The sequence below is a fragment of the Chlorocebus sabaeus genome, chromosome 22 (genome assembly GCF_047675955.1).
Source record: "Chlorocebus sabaeus isolate Y175 chromosome 22, mChlSab1.0.hap1, whole genome shotgun sequence".
NCBI lineage: Eukaryota > Metazoa > Chordata > Mammalia > Primates > Cercopithecidae > Chlorocebus > Chlorocebus sabaeus.
In genome coordinates this window covers 75,899,455-75,918,822 of record NC_132925.1, presented here as the reverse complement: position 1 = coordinate 75,918,822, position 19,368 = coordinate 75,899,455, and the positions used below count along the sequence as shown (strand labels likewise).

General features: G+C 39.7%; 1 protein-coding gene across 7 annotated transcripts in view; it reads left to right on the top strand.

Moving 5' to 3' along the window:
- ATXN7 (ataxin 7) overlaps positions 1 to 19,368 on the top strand; it is a 142,217-nt gene that overhangs the window by 16,931 nt on the left and 105,918 nt on the right. For 6 of the 7 annotated variants that reach the window (XM_073009968.1, XM_038003695.2, XM_073009963.1 and 3 more), the window contains one exon: positions 17,501 to 17,599. The gene's annotated coding sequence lies outside the window, so the exon portion shown is untranslated. Of the gene's footprint in view, positions 1 to 8,687; positions 10,217 to 17,500; positions 17,600 to 19,368 lie in introns of those variants that run through there. The other variant, XM_073009966.1, reaches the window with a different exon arrangement.

Genomic DNA, 19,368 nt, shown 5'->3' with positions numbered 1-19,368 from the left:
ACAGGCATGAGCCACTGTGCCCGGCTGAAAAGATTTTCTTAAAGTCACATAGTTTGAAAATAGAAAACAGAATTTAAACTCTGGTCTGTTTAATTTAAAAAAATGGATTGCTCTTAGCCATGCCTTTTTGTGATTGAGTAGTACCAATGCTGAGAATGCCAAGGTTGAGGAGGGAGTAGGTTGGGAATCTCTTAAACCATTTTAGGGAATCAGTATGGGAGTAGCTCTGCCTATTTGAAGAGATAAGTGACCTCTAAACTGATTTCTGAAGAAGTTAGTTGAGTCTAGAAGCAACCTGAAGTGCAAATACTCTTTTTTTTTTTTTTTTTTTTTTTGAGACGGAGTCTCGCTCTGTCGCCCAGGCTGGAGTGCAGTGGCCGGATCTCAGCTCACTGCAAGCTCCGCCTCTCGGGTTCATGCCATTCTCCTGCCTCAGCCTCCCGAGTAGCTGGGACTACAGGCGCCCGCCACCTCGCCCGGCTAGTATTTTTGTAGTTTTAGTAGAGACGGGGTTTCACCGTGTTAGCCAGGATGGTCTCGATCTTCTGACCTCGTGATCCGCCCGTCTCGGCCTCCCAAAGTGCTGGGATTACAGGCTTGAGCCACCGCGCCCGGCCGAAGTGCAAATACTCTTAAGAGAACTTTTCAGTGTGCTGAAAACTGGCCTTGTTCATTGTGGTTGGAGTGTTCTTTTTTTTTTTTTTTTTTTTTTTTTTTTTTGAGACGGAGTCTCGCTGTGTTGCCTGGGCCAGAGTGCAGTGGCACAGTCTCAGCTCACTAAGAGCTCTGCCTCCTGGGTTCATGTGATTATCCTGCCTCAGCCTCCCGAGAGGCTGGGATTATAGGTGCCTGCCACTACGCCCCGCTAATTTTTTGTATTTTTAATAGGGATGAGGTTTCACCATGTTGGTTGGGCTGGTCTTGAACTCCTGACCTTGTGATTTGCCCGCCTCGGCCTCCCAGAGTGTTGGGATTACAGGCTTGAGCCATGGCATTCTACAGGGCTAAGAACTATAAGGTTGGGCCAGAGAGTAAAGGGACTTACAGGCTGCTGGGCCAGGCTGGGCCAGGGAGTTACTTTCTGCTAAACACTGTGGGGAGTCTTTGATGGATTTTATTTATTGTTGAAAATATTTTGGAAGCAAGAAGTCCCAATTTGGAGTCCATCTTGGGGGCAGAAGTATCCAAAGCCCTTCTCTCAGTTTGCATCTCTAGTAAAGAACACATTTAATTATTTCATTCTGCTGCACCCAGTGTGACATTGTTTGAAAAGGCACCAGCATTGTGAGGTGAGGAATGGATTTTTATGTTTAGTTGCAGCAGTATAATTTTGCTGCTGCTATTATTGTTTTCCTTTGGGGACAGATTGCCTAGCCCAGATGGATGGCAACCTTACACAAGTTACTTCACCTCTCTAGCCTGTTTCTCATCTGGAAATTAGAAATAGTTAAAATATCTATCTTGTCAGCTTGTCGTGCAACATTTACACAGTGCGTGGTGTAAAATAAACTTTTAGGCAACATTAGCTGTTACTGTTTTTAATATGACCTATCCATTCTGGCCTTCGACTCTTTTTTTGGGGGGTCGGAGTCTTCTCTGTCACCCAGGCTGGAGTGCAGTGGCGCAATCTTGGCTCACTGCAACCTCTGCCTCACAGGTTCAAGCAATTCTCATGCCTCAATCTCCCAAGTAGTTGGGAATGCAGACACACGCCACCATGCCCAGCTAATTTTTTTGTATTTTTAGTAGAGATGAATTTCACCATGTTGACCAGGCTGATCTCGAACTTCTGTCCTCAGGTAATTCACCTGCCTTAGCCTCCCAAAGTGCTGGGATTACAGGTGTGAGCCACTGAACTTGGCCTCTGGCCTATGACTCTTAAATGAATATGTGTTGTTTATTTATCAGACAGGTTGATTGGGACGTAGGTACTGACATTTTTAAAGATCATGATTTTAGGATCTTACAAAGTAAAGCTGGCAATTAAGAAAGGCAATGAACACCTTAGTGAGGCAGTTTTGGTGTTTCCTAGGTGTGTTTAGGATGAATACATAGATGAAATGCGTAATATGAACATGAGCCAGTACTTAAAGAGCCCGTGGTGTGTGCCAGGACTGCGTTTTCCATGCATTCTTCCTGAGAAGTAGGTTTGATTATACGGTATTTATTTTACGGATAAGGGTTGTGATCTTTTCTTTCTAAGACGTTATTAGACAGCTATAGACGTGGACACTAAACCATGTGCTGCTCCAAAACTTTTTGAGCCTTCAGCATTCTGTAAAGGCTTGACTTACCTTCCATCAACTTGAGCAGCTCTGCTGGAAGGGAAAAACGGAAACAGGGCCCTTAATTTTTTCTCATTATTGGATTAATTGGAAGCACTAGGCATGGTGTGCTGCCTGGTGCATAATAGAGGCTCAGTAAATGTTTATCGAATATAAATCTGAATCAGTCCAAGTGAAAAAAAGATAGAGAAAAGCAGTATTAGCAGTATTAGATCCTGGCCCCAGCCTGTTTTCTATTTTAAAAAAGTCTGAGGTCACCAGAGATTTTATCAGCATAGTCCATTTGTTAATATTGCAGATTAATGGTTGAAGGCTGAGGTGAAGAATTGCCCAGTGTGTGTTGCATGGGATTAACTCTAGTCTGGGCAATTTAGTTATGTCTAGAAATCTGTTCACTTCCCACTAGGTACCCCTACTGCCCAAGAAGCTCCAGGCGCTGTGCTTGTGTTCAGCTGATTCATTTATTCCCAGTTAAAAAAACAACAACAAAAAAAAACCTAGTTGTAACATTAAAATATGCAAATAGGATAGGTGTAACTATCCTAAATAATCCTATATAACTATGCTATTTAAACATAAATAGGAAGGTGTAACTGCCATAAGTCATCGCTAGTGTATTTCAAAGCCAGATCTGATTGATATTTCTATTTTCCCTAAGCTCAGGTAATTAAGAGTTGACACCAAGGAAATATCATTTAGTATTAAGGGGAGAAAAGAGGATACCTTATTGCGTAGAATAGCAAACAAGTAGCATTTAATTCTAGATTTCTTCTCCTTTCCCCCAACAACAGAAAAAATAAATATTTTTTTCCCCTGGGGGAACTTGATTAGGATATTTATTGACCCTGTCAAACCTGAAAGTCAGATGGTAGCCGGATTACCAAGATTGATTGATTACCAAGCATCCTTTTTGTGATTTATTATTTTATTCCACAAAATGAAGATACATGAGATAGTTTTGTTCATTTACTATAGAAGTAGTTCATGTAGAAATTTTAAAGTGTCAAACATTAAGACCCAGTGTCTAGATCTTGGTTTCTAATACCATTCTCCATTAAAAGGAGATTCTGTGCCTGGGACAGGGAATAAACAATATGAGCCTGTAATATCTTCTAGTTCCAGAAAGTAAGAAAATAACACACGCAGACACACACACATTCTCTCTCTCTCTCTGTCTCTCTCTCTCTCTCCCTCCCTCCCTCCCTCCCTCTCTCCCTCTCTCCCTCTTCGCCTCTCTCCCTCTCTCCCTCTCTCCCTCTCTCCCTCCCCACATACAATGATGGGGTATGTCAAAGGGACCAAAGAGACAACTGAAAGAGCTCCCAAAGGTCAAACCTAGAACAATTTGAGCAGCTAAAAAACATAGTATTAGATTGTAACCCAATATATAAAATAGATGTAAATAAAATATATAGTGTGTGTATATATATATATTTAAAGGCTCATATAAATATATAAACAAATATGTGATATAAAATCATAAATATCCATGAGGCCATACTGGTATAAATAAATGATTGGATAAATAAGCAAATGGGAGAGAATAGATAAATCTTTAATATAAAAGAACTCCAAATGATTTATGCAGATAATCTTCTCTCAAGGAGATGGAACATCACTGCGAATCTTTTTTTTTTTCTTATTTTGGCGGGGGAGTGTCAGGGTCTCCGTCTGTCACCTAGGCTGGAGTGCAGTGGCACAATCTTAGCTCACTGCAGCCTCTGTCTCTTGGGCTCAAGATGTCTTCCCACCTCAGCCTCTCAGTAGCTGGAACTACAGGTGTGTGCCACCATGCCCAGGTAATTTTTATTTGTATTTATTTTTATTTTTTTAATAGAGATGGGATTTCGCCGTGTTGCCCAGGCTGGTCATGAACTCCTGGGCTCAAGCGATTCACCGGCCTCAGCCTCCCAAAGTGCTGGGATTACAGTTGTGAGCTACTGCACGGAGCCCACTGCCCATCTTTTGAATCTGAGCTGTGCCTAGTGACTTCTTTCCAAAGAGTGCAATATGGAAAGGGAGGAAGAGACAGCTTGCTGACATTGGCCTGGGCAGTGATTTTTTGGATATCACCCCAAAAGCACAGGTAACCAAAAAGTAGAAAAATGGGGTTGCATCAAACTAACAGCTTCTGTATGACAAAGGGAATAGTCAACAGAGTGAAAAGACCATCAACAGTATGGGAGAAAATATTTGCAAACCATACATCTGATAAGGGGTTGATATCTAAAATATATAAGGAACTCAATAACAAAACAGATAACCCAATTAAAAAAGGAGAAAGAACCTGAATTGACAAAGAAGATGTACAGATGGCCAATGGGTATATGAAAAGATGCTCAATATCACTAATCATCAGGGACATGCAAGTTAAAACCACAGTGAGATATCACCTCACTCCTGTTAGAATGGCTATTCAAAAAGACAGAAGATAACAAGTATTGGTTAGTATGTGGAGAAAAGGGAATCTTTGTACATTGGTAATGGGGATGTAAATTATAGTACAGCCATTATGAAAAACAGTATGGAGGTTTATCAAAAAAAATTAAAAATAGAAAAGAACTGTATGACCCATCAGTCCTACTTCTGGATATATATCCAAAGGAAATCAGTATGTCACAGAGGTATCTGCACTCCCATGTTCATTGCAGCATTATTCAAAATAGCCAAGATGTGGAGTCAATCTTGGTATCCATCAATGGATGAATGGATAAAGAAAATGTGATATTTAGGCCAGGCACAGTGGCTTATGCCTGTAATCTCAGCACTTTGGGAGGCCGAGGTAGGTGAATCATTTGAGACCAGGAGTTCAATTTAGCCGGGCCAACATGGTGAAACCCCATTTCTACTAAAAATACAAAAAATTAACAGTGCATGGTAGTGTACACCTGTAGTCCCAGCTACTTGAGAGGCTGAGACAGGAGAATCGCTTCAACCTGAGAGGTGAAGGTTGCAGTGAGCCGGGATCACGCCACTATACTCCAGAGCAAGACTCTGTCTCAAAAAAAAAAAAAAAAAAAAAAAAAAGTGATATCCAGTGTATATATACAAATAATGTAAGACTATTCAGCCTTAAAAAAGAAGGAAATCCTCTCATTTTCGACAACATGGGTGAACCTGGAGGATGTTAAGTGAAATAAGCCAGACACAAAAAGGCAAATACTGCAGGAATCTCACATGTGGAATGTAAAAATATTGAACCATAGAAGCAGAGAGTAGAATAATGGTTGCCAGAGGCTGGGAGTTGGGGGAGTGATGAGGGAAATGGGGAGATGTTGATCAAAGAGTACAAGTTTCAGTTAGGATGAATGAGTTCAAGGAATCTGTTATGCAGTAATGGTGACTATAGTTAATAATACTGTATACTTGAAAATTGCTGAGAGTAGATCTTAAATGTTCTCACCCCCCAAAAAAATGAGGCGACAGATATGCTAATTAGCTTGATTTAATTATTTTATAACATATACATAAAACATCATATTTACACCATATAATTTTGTCAGTCATGCCTTAAAGCTGAAGGAAAATACATAGTCACATGTTGGTATTGGTTCTTTAGCTGTGACAAAGATACCATACTTATATAAGAGGTTACCAATAGGGAAAACTAGGTGTCGGGTTTACAGGAACTCTCTATATAATCTTTGCAAGTTTTCTGTAAATTTAAAGTCATCCTAAAATTAAAAGTTTATTTTTTAAAAATACTATGGCAAGGATAATAGTCTGTAGTTCAAGTTTAATTTTCATCCCATAGGGAGCCTGAGGTAAATAAAATAGCCCTTAGTGTTCTGGTCTTATTATGGTGTAAAGTGGGGCGATTCTTCCTTGCTGTTGTCTTATAAAGCCATGACAGTTTGTTTGCAGAATCAGAGAATGCAGTATTTCTAAATGTCCTCCTGTGGAATTTCCTACTGGCATGACTTTTTCCCCCTTTGCTTCTGCCTAGTAGCAGTCCCTTGAGTGGCATTTGCTGTCCTAGTTAATCAGAGGGTAGGAGAAATGAAAAACTCTCCTCTTCCCCCTCCCATGAAGTTTCAATGGGCACTGGAAATGTAGGTCAAATTGCATCACCGTAGAAAGGAGCGAACAGGAAGGTATTTATGAAGTGCTGCCAATGTCTCTTTAGATTCAGTCATGACGAACTGGTGTTGAGCCCGTTTAGGTGTGAGATACAGGGAATCAGGGGGCATGTTTGTGATGTAGTCCCAGAATGTTATATTTCAACCAGTGATAAAAGATCTCTGTCTGAAACCCTAGTGAAAATGACTTACACTGGCTTTGCTTAATTTGCATCTCCCAGCTTCCAGAATTCTTTTTTTCTCTTATTTATTATTGGCACATTGCAAAAATTTGTATTAATTTAGCCAGAGAGATGTTTGAATTGTAGAAACTATTGCCATGTGTACATTTTAAAAAGTCTATTGTTTGGTAGTCACATAAGTCTAATAATATATTTTGGAAATTACGTATAATCATGTGCACAGTGACATCTTGATTAGCACATAGAAACCACAAAATATGTTTTTTTTATTTTTAAATTATGTTTAAAATATCTGTTAGCTGGATCTCTGTTTTATTATTTATTTTATTTTATTTATTTTTTTTTAGACAGAGTCTTACTCTGCCACCCAGGCTGGAGTATGGTAGCACTATCTCAGTTCACTGCAGCCTCAACCTCCCAGGCTCAAGTGATCCTCCCACCTCAGTCTCCCAAGTAGCTGGGACTACAGGCATGTGTCATCACACCCAGCTACTTTTTATATTTTTTTGTAGAGTCAGGGTTTCACCATGTTGCCCAAGCTGGTCTCAAGCAATCCACCTGCCTCCGCTTCCCAAAGTGCTGGGATTACAGGTGTGTACTGCTGCTCTCAGCCTCTCTTTCTCTCTTTCTTTTTAATGGAAAAATCTTATAGATTTTAGGATATAAGGAGACTTTAAATATATGTTTTTATTTTTTACGTATTGTGTGCTACCTGCTTCTTTGTAAGACACCCAGATATTGACTACCAAAATATTCTGTTACGGACAGTGTTATGAACAGTAAGCATCCTGATAGCAAAACCAACTCTAAAACCTCTATTTTCACTCCTTTCTCCCATCAAGATAATCAGTAGTTGCTTTATGTACAAAATGGAAAGTCAGATGATAAGAGATTTTTACAGAGGCTTGGATATTATTTAATAATATGAGTTGAATAGATTATTCTGTGAAATATGTTTATAATTCAACATTTTTAAGCTATATTTTTAACTTTTTATTTTGAGATAATTATAAATTTGTAGGAAGTTGCAAAGATGGTCCAGAGAGGTCCTGGTTATTCTTCACCCAGTTTCTCCCATTTATTATGTCTTAACTATAGTGCAGTATTAAAACCAGGAAATTAACATTGGTTTAAAGTACATGTATGGTTCTGTGTCATGATATCATGTGTGTTTTTGTGTAATCACTGCCACAGTCAAGATACAGAACTATTCTATCACTAAAAAGATCTTGGCCAGGCTCAGTGGCTCACACCTGTAATCCCAGCACTTTGGGAAACTGAGGTGGGTGTATCATGAGGTCAAGAGATCAAGACCATCTTGGCCAACATGGTGAAACCCCGTCTCTACTAAAAATACAAAAATTAGCCAGGCATGGTGTCAAGTGCCTGTAATCCCAGTTACTCGGGAGGCTGAGGCAGGAGAATCGCCCAGGAGGCGGAAGTTGCAGTGGGCCGAGATCGTGCCAGTGCACTCCAGCCTGGCGACGCAGCAAGACTCCCTATCAAAAAAAAAAAAAAAAAAAAAATCAAATCTCCCCTGTGCTACCCCTTTATAGCCACATTCATTCCTGTTACTCTCACAGTCCCTAACTCCTGGCAGCTGCTAATCAGTTCTCCAACTCTAAATTTGTCATTTTGGGAATGTTACATAAATGTGATCTTTTAAAATTGGCTTTTTTCTCTTAGCATTTTAAAAAGAATTTTATTTTTAAGAGAATATGATAAAATTTTTAAAAGAATATTTATTTTTTTAAAGTTGTTACCCAGAGTTTGATTCACTAATTTTTAAGACCATATTTTTCTAGCTTGGGTGTTCCATACTCTGTGTTGCTATATTTGAACAGCAGCTAAAGTCGAATATGCCGACGTAATAGCTGATTATAGCATTAACCTTATTGCCTGCTGTTAAGGATGATACCCTGATGTTAAAGGGAAAATTACCCTGGGAAAAGTCCATCCTATCAACAAAGTAGATATTACAATTGATGAAGAACAGGAATAAGAAGTCCAAATGTTTATACCAAATAAAGTAACTGACCATATTTGTACTCCATTTCGTCTTGAAATCTTCAAAGGAGAGAGACTTTTTGGAACATGATATTTAAATGAAGAGCAGTTGAAATATTTACGTTAATTAATTTACATTAATTAGCTTATGTCACAGAATTGTGGAATGTCACCATACGAAATCAAGCGTCTGCATCATGTTAAGCTTCTTCGAATGTCTTAAGTAGGAAATGGAGTTCTATGGATAGACAAGGGCTGGAAATAGCCTCAGAAAAATCAGATCTTCAGATGCTGGCATACTGTTTTCTGACAAAATGTGGAGAATATTCTAGGATCTATAGGTGGGCATGTTAGTGTTTGGCTACAAATAATGATGCCATAGTTCTAGGGAATGCCACATGGTCAAACCTATAGCACTGAGCAAACAGAAGGTGAATCCCAGGATACCATTCTGCAGCTCATGGCAGTGAATAAGCACTGGCTCCTCAGCTTCTCCAGAATTCATGTTGTTGAGGTTGTGTCAGGACAGATTTTTATGAATAGGATAATCTTGCAACTAGCAATTGATTTTTGTTTGGCCCTGGCTCCTAACATTTTAGACAGTCTTCCTCCCAGTTGGGAAAATATTCCTGGTAATTAATATCATCCTTTACTTACCAGCTTAACATTTTTCCCTTGATCACGTTTGTTTTCTTTAAGCAGCATATGATTGTACTTAAAGTAGCTATTGGGATAGAGGAGAAGAGAAACAATCATTTATTGACCATCAGCTATATGCCAGCCACTTTGCTAAGTGTTTATGTACATTCATGCATGTAATTGCAGTATTGAAAAATTACATTAATGATACTCATTAAGTTATGGGCCTGAAATAAACAGCATCCTAAGCAACTCTTCGTAGCAAGCCAATTTTCTTGGTCAGATTTACTCAAGGGGTTTGTTGACCAAAACACAGTAGAGAAGGAGTGAGACATAGTGCATACATGCCTGTGAGAAATGGTGTAAAGAATATAATTATATCTATTAATTTGTATATTCATGAGACAATGTGTAAAATGATACAGAATTTAGACATGTAAGACCCAGCCCCTCTCCTCTTAGCTGTTTATCCAAATGAGGGAAACAAGTTTTGAGTTAAAGGAAAATATCAACTAACTACAGGACTTTAAAAACTGCTTAACCCATCAATGCAACATGTATAACAAGGTATTACATAATTATTCTTGAAATCTTTCAGACTGTAAGTGCTTTAATATTCAGAAGAGGAAATGATTACTTATTTCTGACCCTTGATTTTGTTATCTGTATGATTTTGCTACCTCGTAGAAGTGAATAAAGTAATGTATATAAAAGACTTAATATAATGCCTACTACTTAGTATACCTTCAATAAATTATAGCGGTTGCTGTTGGTAATGAAAATTATGATATTACGTAAGAATACTTCATAAGGGTAGGCTGACTGCTATAATGACCCAAAACCCCAGTGCCTTAATATATGTTTATTTCTTGTTTAAGCTCAGAGTGTGTTGACAAGGAGGCTATTGATTCCCCCAGTCATTCAGGAGTGAAATTGTGTGGCTCTGCCCTCCTGTAGGTGCTTGGAGCCCTTTCCATTTGACCAGCAGAGGAGGGTAGGAGAGACTGAAGCTCACACCAGAGAGGTTTGTATGGGCCTAGCCCAGAAGTCTGGCAACCAACATTTCTTATTTTATTTTATTTTATTTTATTTTATTTTATTTATTTATTTATTTTGAGACGGAGTCTCACTCTGTCACCCAGGCTAGAGTGCAGTGGCACTATCTCAGCTCACTGCAACCTCCACCTCCCGGGTTTAAGCGATTCTCGTTTCTCAGCCTCCTGAGAAGCTGGGTCTACAGGCATGCACCACCACGCCTGGCTAATTTTTGTATTTTGAGTAGAGATGGGGTTTCACCTTGTTGGCCAGGCTGGTCTGGAACTCCTAATCTCAGTGATCCGCCCACCTCTGCCTCCCAAAGTGCTGGGATTACAGGCGTGAGCAACGAGCGACTGTGCCTGGACCCAGCATTTTTTTTTTTTAAAGAGATGGTGTCTTGCTCTCTTGCACAAGCTGGAGTGCAGTGGCGCAGTCATAGGTCACTGCAGCCTTGAACTCCTGGGCTCAAGTGATCCTCCTGCCTCAGCCTCCCAAGTAGCTGGTACTACAGGTGTGCGACACCACACCTGGCTAATTATTTATTTTAATTTTCATAGAGATGGAGTCTCACTGTGTTGCCCAGGCTAGTCTCGAACTCCTGGCCTCAAGGGATCCTCCCTCCTCAGCCTCCCAAGATGCTGGGATTACAGGTGTGAGCCACCACACCTGACTTACGCAACATTTTTATTTACATTTTGGATTCAGTCACATGTCTTGACCTTACTGCAATGAATATTGGGAAATTTAGGCAAAATATGTGCTCAGGCAGAGAATGTAAATATAGGTGACTATTGGCAATCTCTATCACAAATAGTATTTAGAAAGGCTTAATAGAAGTGGAAGCATTTTCCCTGGATCTTTCAGAGAAGAGTGAAATTAGAGTGAAATTTGTTGTATGCTGCTCAGCCTGTATTTAGGAAGTAATTTTTAAAGAGGCGGAGTAGAAGAATTAAAAACTCTACGAGCATTATTAATGAAAACTACATTTATCCCACTAGCCACTGCCCTTACTGTCAGTCATTTGGTAAGTGACCTTTGGCAAGCCATTTATCTGTTACAGACCTGCATTTCCTCACTTTTAAGTATTCTTTGTAGGACTGTGGTGGAGATTAAACAAGATAGTACATGTACAGAGTTTAGCAGAGGGTCTGATCCAAGTTAAGCACTCAGCGAAAATTGTTCTTATTGGTAGTGTTGGTAAGTATGGCCTCAGAGTAAAATGCATGCTACCTGTTTGTTTATTTAACATCTATCCTAAGGGACCGTGCTAGACTAGCAAAGAATGACTTGACTGAGGACACATATATAAATTTTAGAATTTTGTAACCCCAGGCCAGTCACAGGGATTAACGTTCCCCTGGTAGACTATTGGGGGACAAACTCTCTCTGTTCCCCAGGCTTTCCTCCTCCCAGTCAACTTTAAAGACACTTCCACCACACACACCCCAACTCCTGTCAACAGGAGTACTGGACTTTAATTTGCCTCTTATCCCTCCTTCTCCCTTCCTTAGCATTGATGTCCGTAGGTGAGTTTGCCTGGGAAGAGTGAAGGTAAATGCCAGAGCAGCTCTTTATTCCACTGGCCTAATTGCAAGTTGTTAGCAAGGCGATAGCATTCCACTGCAGGCACATATTAACCTGGGTAGCCGTCAGAACCTGTGGTTCCATTTTATCCAATTCAATTCATCAGGCATTTATTAACACTTAACAGCGCTGGGCCCTCAGGATACAAGGATGAAATGTTGCGGACTCAGCCTCCAGGAAGCCCACCTAGAGCAGTAGACATGATGACCTGATGAAGTTTCATCTGAGCTGGGTTTTGAAGTGTGGATATGAGTTACTTGGAAAGTAAGAAAGGAGTTCAAGGAGGCATGAGCAGCAGGTGTGGAGAAACAGGTGGGAATTGTGGTGTATGGCAGTGAAGGAAATGGTTTTAAGCTCAACTCTAACATGCAATACCTCAGCTTTTATTGGCCTCATCTCACAAGCCTCAGTTTTCTGTTAAAGGAGCACAGAAAGAGTTCCTTTGTTATAGACGGGAATACTAAGTGAGATGATGCATGTAAAAGGCTTACTTTTTGTTACTGGGCGCGTGGTAAGTGTTCAGTAAACGTCAGTTACTACTACTATTATTATTGTCATGTGCTCTCATAAATTGACTTTCAAATCTACTGACTTGATCAAGGTTTTGCACAATGACAAATGGGAGAATTACTGGGAATTTTATATTTTAGTTTTCTTCTAGGCTAATGGTGAAATGGTGCCCTATAGTCACAAATAATGGACAAAAAAAATGCCTTGCTGACCTTTCTTTGCTAAAAGAAGAGGGAACCTAGTTAACCTCAGTGAAGCCTGGGAGAGAGGGGCTCAAGATGGGAGAACTGTGCATCCTGAAATGGCAAAAGAGTGAAGGATGGCTATATTGAACATATTTGGAGAGAGGAGAGGGACTAAACATTGTGTAAGTATGTACTAATAGAAGCTGTTAGAAAATGGAGGCTCCTTTAAAAATAAGACTCCATGTGAGGCATTCCATGAAGTGTTGGGAAAGCCCTAGGACTGACTGCAGTGACTGAAATGTACTCAAGAAACCCAGGCCAGAGTTACTGGAGCCCTTCCTCACAATTGGCCTTGACTCCCTCTCCACTTGTGTGTTTTCACATTGACTTGATCCTCAGTGGAGTAACTGAGCAGTGGCTGTAGCTCAGTAGGTAGAAAAACCCTCTAACCTTTGAAGAGGGAAATACCCAGTAGCACCATTGAAAAAAGAGGTTGTGTATAGAGTTTCGTTCTTAAATTTGCTTTGCCAAGGAGAAAGCCTGTGAGAGTGAAAGCAAGGTGGAACTGGAGTCCAAAGAGAGGGAGTAAACTAGATGCCATGTTAATTTGTATTTTTGGAGAATATGTCTGCAGTTGATATATAACTTGGTTTAAACATTTTTGTAACTTAAAAAATTTGGGTTTGGGTGGTCGATTTTCATTTGGAAGAAAAGATTTAGGAAGACAGTATAGTTCTGGGGGCACAAGCATGGCTACCTACAGGAGACAGGTTTGAAAGGAAAATAAGTGATGCAGCCAGCTGAGTACTTTGGAAATTACGTGCCCAGTTACAAAGGGCAGCTCCCAACACAGCTTCATTCAGTCATCTCCTCCGAGAAAGTTGGCCCCTGTGGCCAGAGTTTTAGATTTTCCCAGAGAAACCAAGAGTTTGGAATTTTATGTGAATCTTCCTGCCTTTCAAATATTAGCAACAAAGCCATTTTTTTCCCCCCAAGATCAACATAGAAAACAAAAAAGTGGGCTATTTTAGGTTTGTGGACTTTTCCATTTGCAGCGAGTATCAAGATGAAGAGAAAAACGCACAGCCTAGGAGTTAGGTGACTTAGATGAATAACACTGCCAATTCTAGTGCCAGACACAGTACTTGGCATGGAGCACATTCTCAATTTGTTTTGTTTTGTTTTTGAGGTGGAATCTCATTCTGTTACCCCAGGCTGGAGTACAGTGGCATGATCATGGTTCACCGCAGCCTTAGCCTCAGCTTCCCAGGCTCAAGTGATCCTCCTGCCTAAGCCTCCTGAGGAACTGGGACTACAGGCATGTGCCACCATGCCTGGCTAGTCTTTAAAAATTTTCTGTAGAGGCGGCATCTTGCTCTTCCTCAAACGGTCTTGAACTCCTGAACTTAAGCAGTCCTCCTGCTTTGGCCTCCCAAAGTGCTAGGATTACAAGCATGAGCCACTGTGCCCCAGCCTCAACATATTTTTATTGAATAAATAAAGCAGCTGAGATCATCTCTCTTGGTTTCAGTCTTTTCATATCTAGAATGGAGAGATTGGAGTCAGCCTTCAAGGTTTCAGGTTGCTTTGTTTTGTTTTTTTTCTCCCTATTCCCTCTCCCGCAACAAGCTCTAATTTGTAAGATCACAACTGTGTTTTCCTTGTAGGATTCATTTCTCCAGCCCCTTTTCTTCCCTCTTATGCACTCTTTAAGAAGCTAGGGTGCCAGTCTCACATTAAAGCTTGGTGATTTTGCCTATAAGTTAAGAAGTTAAGTTTATTCTGTTAAAAACAAGACTGACTTGGTTTAGCCTTTTTTCTTTATTGTGATTAGCAGGTTTATACTTAATTTTGATGGACTGGATGACATAACAAGAGGTGATTCAGATTATGCCTTAAGTTGCAACAAAGTTCTGAATCTTAAAAGCACACAGAAATGTTACTTCTAGAAAATAAGTCATTTTCCCTGTAAAAGCCAATGTAACACTGCCCATGTAGCATTGTAGGCTTTTCTCTGTTTAAAATGAATGATGGGGTGTTTCTGAACCCTTTGGGCTTCTGCAATATATTCTTTTATAACACATTCTGGTGATAGCTCTATTTTTAAAATACATTTTTTTACTATCTTGGACAAGATCATTTTTTGTTGCAGTTATCACAAATCAGTTCAAAAAATAAGCTCATAAAAAGGGGGGGCATTTACCCTAGATGCCAGGGGCTTCTTAGAACCCTAGGGAAGGAAGTGCTGTGGGCCACTCAGGGGCTATGGCAGTAACAAGAAAGCCCAAGAACACTCCTGTGCAGAGACCCTCCCTCCCTCCCTCCTTTCCTTCCTTCCTTCCTTCTCTCTTCTCTCTCTCTCATTTCTCTCTCTCTCTCTCTCTTTCTCTTTTTCTCTCTTGTTTTTTCTCCTGGGAGAAACGGGAGATTAGTGACCTCTTAGGTCAGATTCACTCTGAGCAGCACATTCATTCTTTCATTCTCTCTTTGCTGACTGTCTTTTTCCTATAGATTGAAAGAGCACTTAGAGGTAGCTTGCAACCTCCACCAAACTAGACCCTCTTCATCTCAATTTCTCGTTCTAAGAAGAACACATTGACTGTCTCAGTTTGTGTCGTGTGTCCAGCTTAGACAAAGATGGGAGTAAGTAGTTTGTAGCCCCATAGTACAAGTATGACTTGGCATGGAGTTGAGAATTACATAGTTCTTAGAAAAAAGGGTCAACATAGGCTAGGGAGCTCCTCTAGGAGAAAGATGTCTTATATAATCTCCCTCCCCCTTAAAAAAAAAGAGTTAATAAACTTATGCTTCAAGTTATGTCTTCTTTCTTTCTCTCCCACTGCTAACTGACCATCATTTAAAGAAATCTTTTTAAAAATTATATTTGTTGAATGCTTATTACGTAGTAGTCGTTGAATGAATAAAAGGTATCAAGTTTAATGATTCTAAGAAAATTTTCCAAGTCTATTTAAAATGATTTCTTTTTAACTATTTCTCTTTGCAAAACAAAATTAAGTTGCCATTGAGGCAGTTTGGTGTAGTGGAAAGGGAACTAAATATCACCAAAGGCCCGGATTCTAGTTAGTTTCACACCACTTGTTTGCTGGGTAATATTGAGCAAATTATGACCTTTCTCAGTCTGTTTCCTCAGTAGTAAAATGGAGATCATAGTAACAGCTCTTTTGAACACAGTGTTATTAGAAGATCAAATGAGAGAATACATACAAGCATATAATAGGTTTTTCCCCTACTAAAGAAAGGCTTTTGACCCCTATTCTAAGTAGAGAAGTTACTGTTTTTAAATGTTTATTTTTAGTAACTGCAACTATCATTTTTCTCTAAGAATTGGATTTCCTATAAAGCATTTTTACAGTATGCAACTAGTAAGTGATGAATTCTTTTAAAACCAAAACTATCCTGAAGGAGATGAGTATTCTGAATCCGATGACTTCCTTGGATACTTTGGAGAAGTAGCAGCAGTGTCCAGATGGAAAACTGAAAAATGGCTTGACCTAGTGAAATAAGATCAAGTGCGGAGTCTAATCTGATGCTGGTGTTGTTCTGCCTTCACCTTCTGTCTACTCTGAAGGAATCACCATCAGGGTGGTGAATGCTTATCATGAACATAACGTCTTTATTGACTGCCTGTATCATGGCAATTTGTAATTAGCTTTGAGTAATTTTTGCATAGCTATAAAGTATTTAGGATTCAAAGAAATGCATTTTGGCTCAGGACAGACATGTTAAACAAGAAAGCAGCTTTTATTGGAAGTAAGGCAGAAAAGGAGCACTAAAGTGGAAGTCAGAGAAATTTTTAAAAAGAAAGGAGACTGGGAAGGAATTAGAAATCTGAAGAGAAACATCTGGTTTATAAAGATTGTAGGAATGATTTTAAGTACTACCGAATAGCATTTTGAGTGAATAAAATTGACACTTTTAAAAAGGGAGAGGGAAGAAGTATGACCTGGAAATAACTTAAAACCTAATAAAGATAATTATGAATAAATGTTCAAAACATGGCATATAATTTCAGCCACTGATTTTCAGAGATGCTTTATTCCTATCTTAGGATCTCAGGCCATAGAAACATTTGGTTACCATTTTAGAGTACATGAAAATAAATAAAAATTGAGCAAAGCAATATTACCTCCTCCATATCTTGCTTTATAGCCAGTGAGGATTACAGGGAGAGAAGTATATGAGTAGTGAATTTTTCATATGAGCTCAGCCTGTCTTGTGCTTTATACCTTGACAACGTCTGCCCCATAGCTGTGTCATTGCCCGTGTTTGCTGCTTTTTCTCTTCTGCATGTGAGATTTGAAGACCAGCTTATTTTCTAACTTTGGTTTGTTAATCTGTAATTTCTTGCCTCCTTAACTCATTGCTCCTCTACAAATTAATTAAAAAGCACATTTTACCTGAAATATATACACACAACTATGAAGATAATGGAGCACATAGTTTCCTTGTGCTTTTTAGGAAGATGGTTCAATTGAATTTTTGTTTCCTGTTGAGGTATTAAAAATTGCTTTTATAAACTGCTGAAATGATAAAGAAGGACAGCGTGAGCTCTCCAAATAATAATCTTATTCAATCTGTACTTTTAAAATCTGTGATTTGACAAGTTTCATAGGAGCAGGCTTTCTGAATCGCCATTTTAAAAATTAAGTGGAAACTCATTAGTGCAAATTACATACAATGATTTTAAGCCCCAGGAGGCTAACTGTGTACATATTGAATAGTCATTTGTTCTTAGTTTATTATAAATATAGCCAATTAAGTTCATTGTAACACACACACACACACACACACACACACACACACACAAATCACATTTGTTATAAAATTGGAAAAATGTCTTGAAATTTAACAGTTTGACATCTCAAAGCACATATAATTTTGGAATATCTGGCAACCAATGAGACTGTATGTTTCTGATTAGCTTTGTCCATCCACTGTTTCATCCATTTGCCTTTTTTCTGTTTTTGTAGATCTGAACCGAATTAAGACGAACGAGCTTTCACAATTGCAGCAGATGAAGATCCATTGGTAAATCGATCAGGATTTTTGGCCTACCCTCCAAAGAAAAGGTAACTGGCTGTTCTGATATCGCAAGCACAGTTGAACAAATACAGTGCTTCCAGTTATAATAGAGTTTGAGTTTTACCAAAGGATGATAGTTTGTTAATTTTGAGGCATCTGTGTAAGATCTCAAATGTTAAATGTAATCCTGAATATGATCTTAGAAAAATGAAATGACAATGAATTTAGGAGTATGATATTATTAGGTATTTGTTTCTCAACACAAAAACTGCTAAATAACATGCCCTCCAAATTTGTTAAAATTGCAGGAAGACTTTAGTTATAGAATCATCCTTCTCTCCCAGTCTATACCCACTTTTTTCTGGAAGTTATCCAAAAGTGTGCTCTTGTTTCTTTCCAGCACCATTCCCCCAGCTCCTGTTTTCTTGTCTTTCCATGTAATGTACACCCAGCTGCTTAGGGCAGGGAAGATCCTAAGCAAGATTGTAAAACAGGCAGGCATTCTTCAGGCACACTTTCTGGGCCCAGTGCCTTTGCCCAGGCTGCCAGACAGCTCTATGGTAATGAGTAGTCCCTGATCGTTACAAAAGTAGCAGCCATCATTAATGGAGTGTCTTTTTTTTTTTTTTTTTTTTTTTTTGATACAATCTCACTCTGTCACCCAGGCTGGAGTGCAGTGGTGTGATTACGGCTCACTGCAACCTCCACCTCCTAGGTTCAAGTAATTCTTGTGGCTCAGCCTCCTGAGTAGTTGGGATTACAGGTGTGCACCACTACACCTGGGTAATTTTTGTATTTTAGTAGAGATGGAGTTTTGCTATGTTAGCCAGGCTGGTCTCAAACTCCTGACCTCAAGTGATCCACCCGCCTTGACCTCCCAAAGTGCTGGGATTACAGGCATGAGCCTCCAATGCCTGGCACATTAATGGAGTTTCTCACTGCATGTCCACCATTGTACATTTACTGTTTTGGGGAGGATAGTGGTGAAATTTCACATAATACAAAGCAGAAAATTCCTGGAGGAATTTTGATTTAAAAAAACAGAACTGAGTACAGTGGCTCACACATGTAATCCCAGGACTTTGAGAGGCTGAGGTGGAAGGAATTGCTTGAGCTCTGGAGTTTGAAACCAGCCTGGCCAACATAGCTACACCCCCAACTCTAGAAATATTTTATTTTATTCTGGCATGCAGTGGTGCCATCTCGGCTCATTGCAAGCTCCGCTTCCCGGGTTCTGGAGCAGCTAGGACTACAGGCACCCGCCACCACGCCCAGCTAATTTTGTTTTTGTATTTTTAGTAGAGACGGGGTTTCACCATGTTAGCCAGGATGGTCTTGATCTCCTGACCTCGTGATCTGCCCTCCTCGGCCTCCCAAAGTGCTGAGATTACAGGCGTGAGCCACCGCACCCGGCCTACAAACAATTTTTAAAAATTAGCCAAACACGGTGGTGTATGCCGTATAGTCCCAGCTACTCAGGAGGCTGTGGCAGGAGGATCCGTTTGAGCTCAAGAGCTTGAGGCAGTTAGCCATGATGATGCCGCTGCACACCAGCCCCAGCGACAGCAAGACCCTATCTTAAAAAGCACGCAACAACAGCAACAAAATTATTCTCCTACTTCTGAAAGGAATGAGATAACTTACAAGTTAAGGTGCAGTTTAAGATGGGTCATTAAAGACTAAAACAGAACAGAATGGAAACAAGATGAAAGGAGTTTCAGCCTCTGGAATCAATTATCTTACATACTTAGGTAACAAATGTGATGCCACAATCAGGTTTTAGGCAACTGTAACAAAAATGGTAGCATTTCAGACA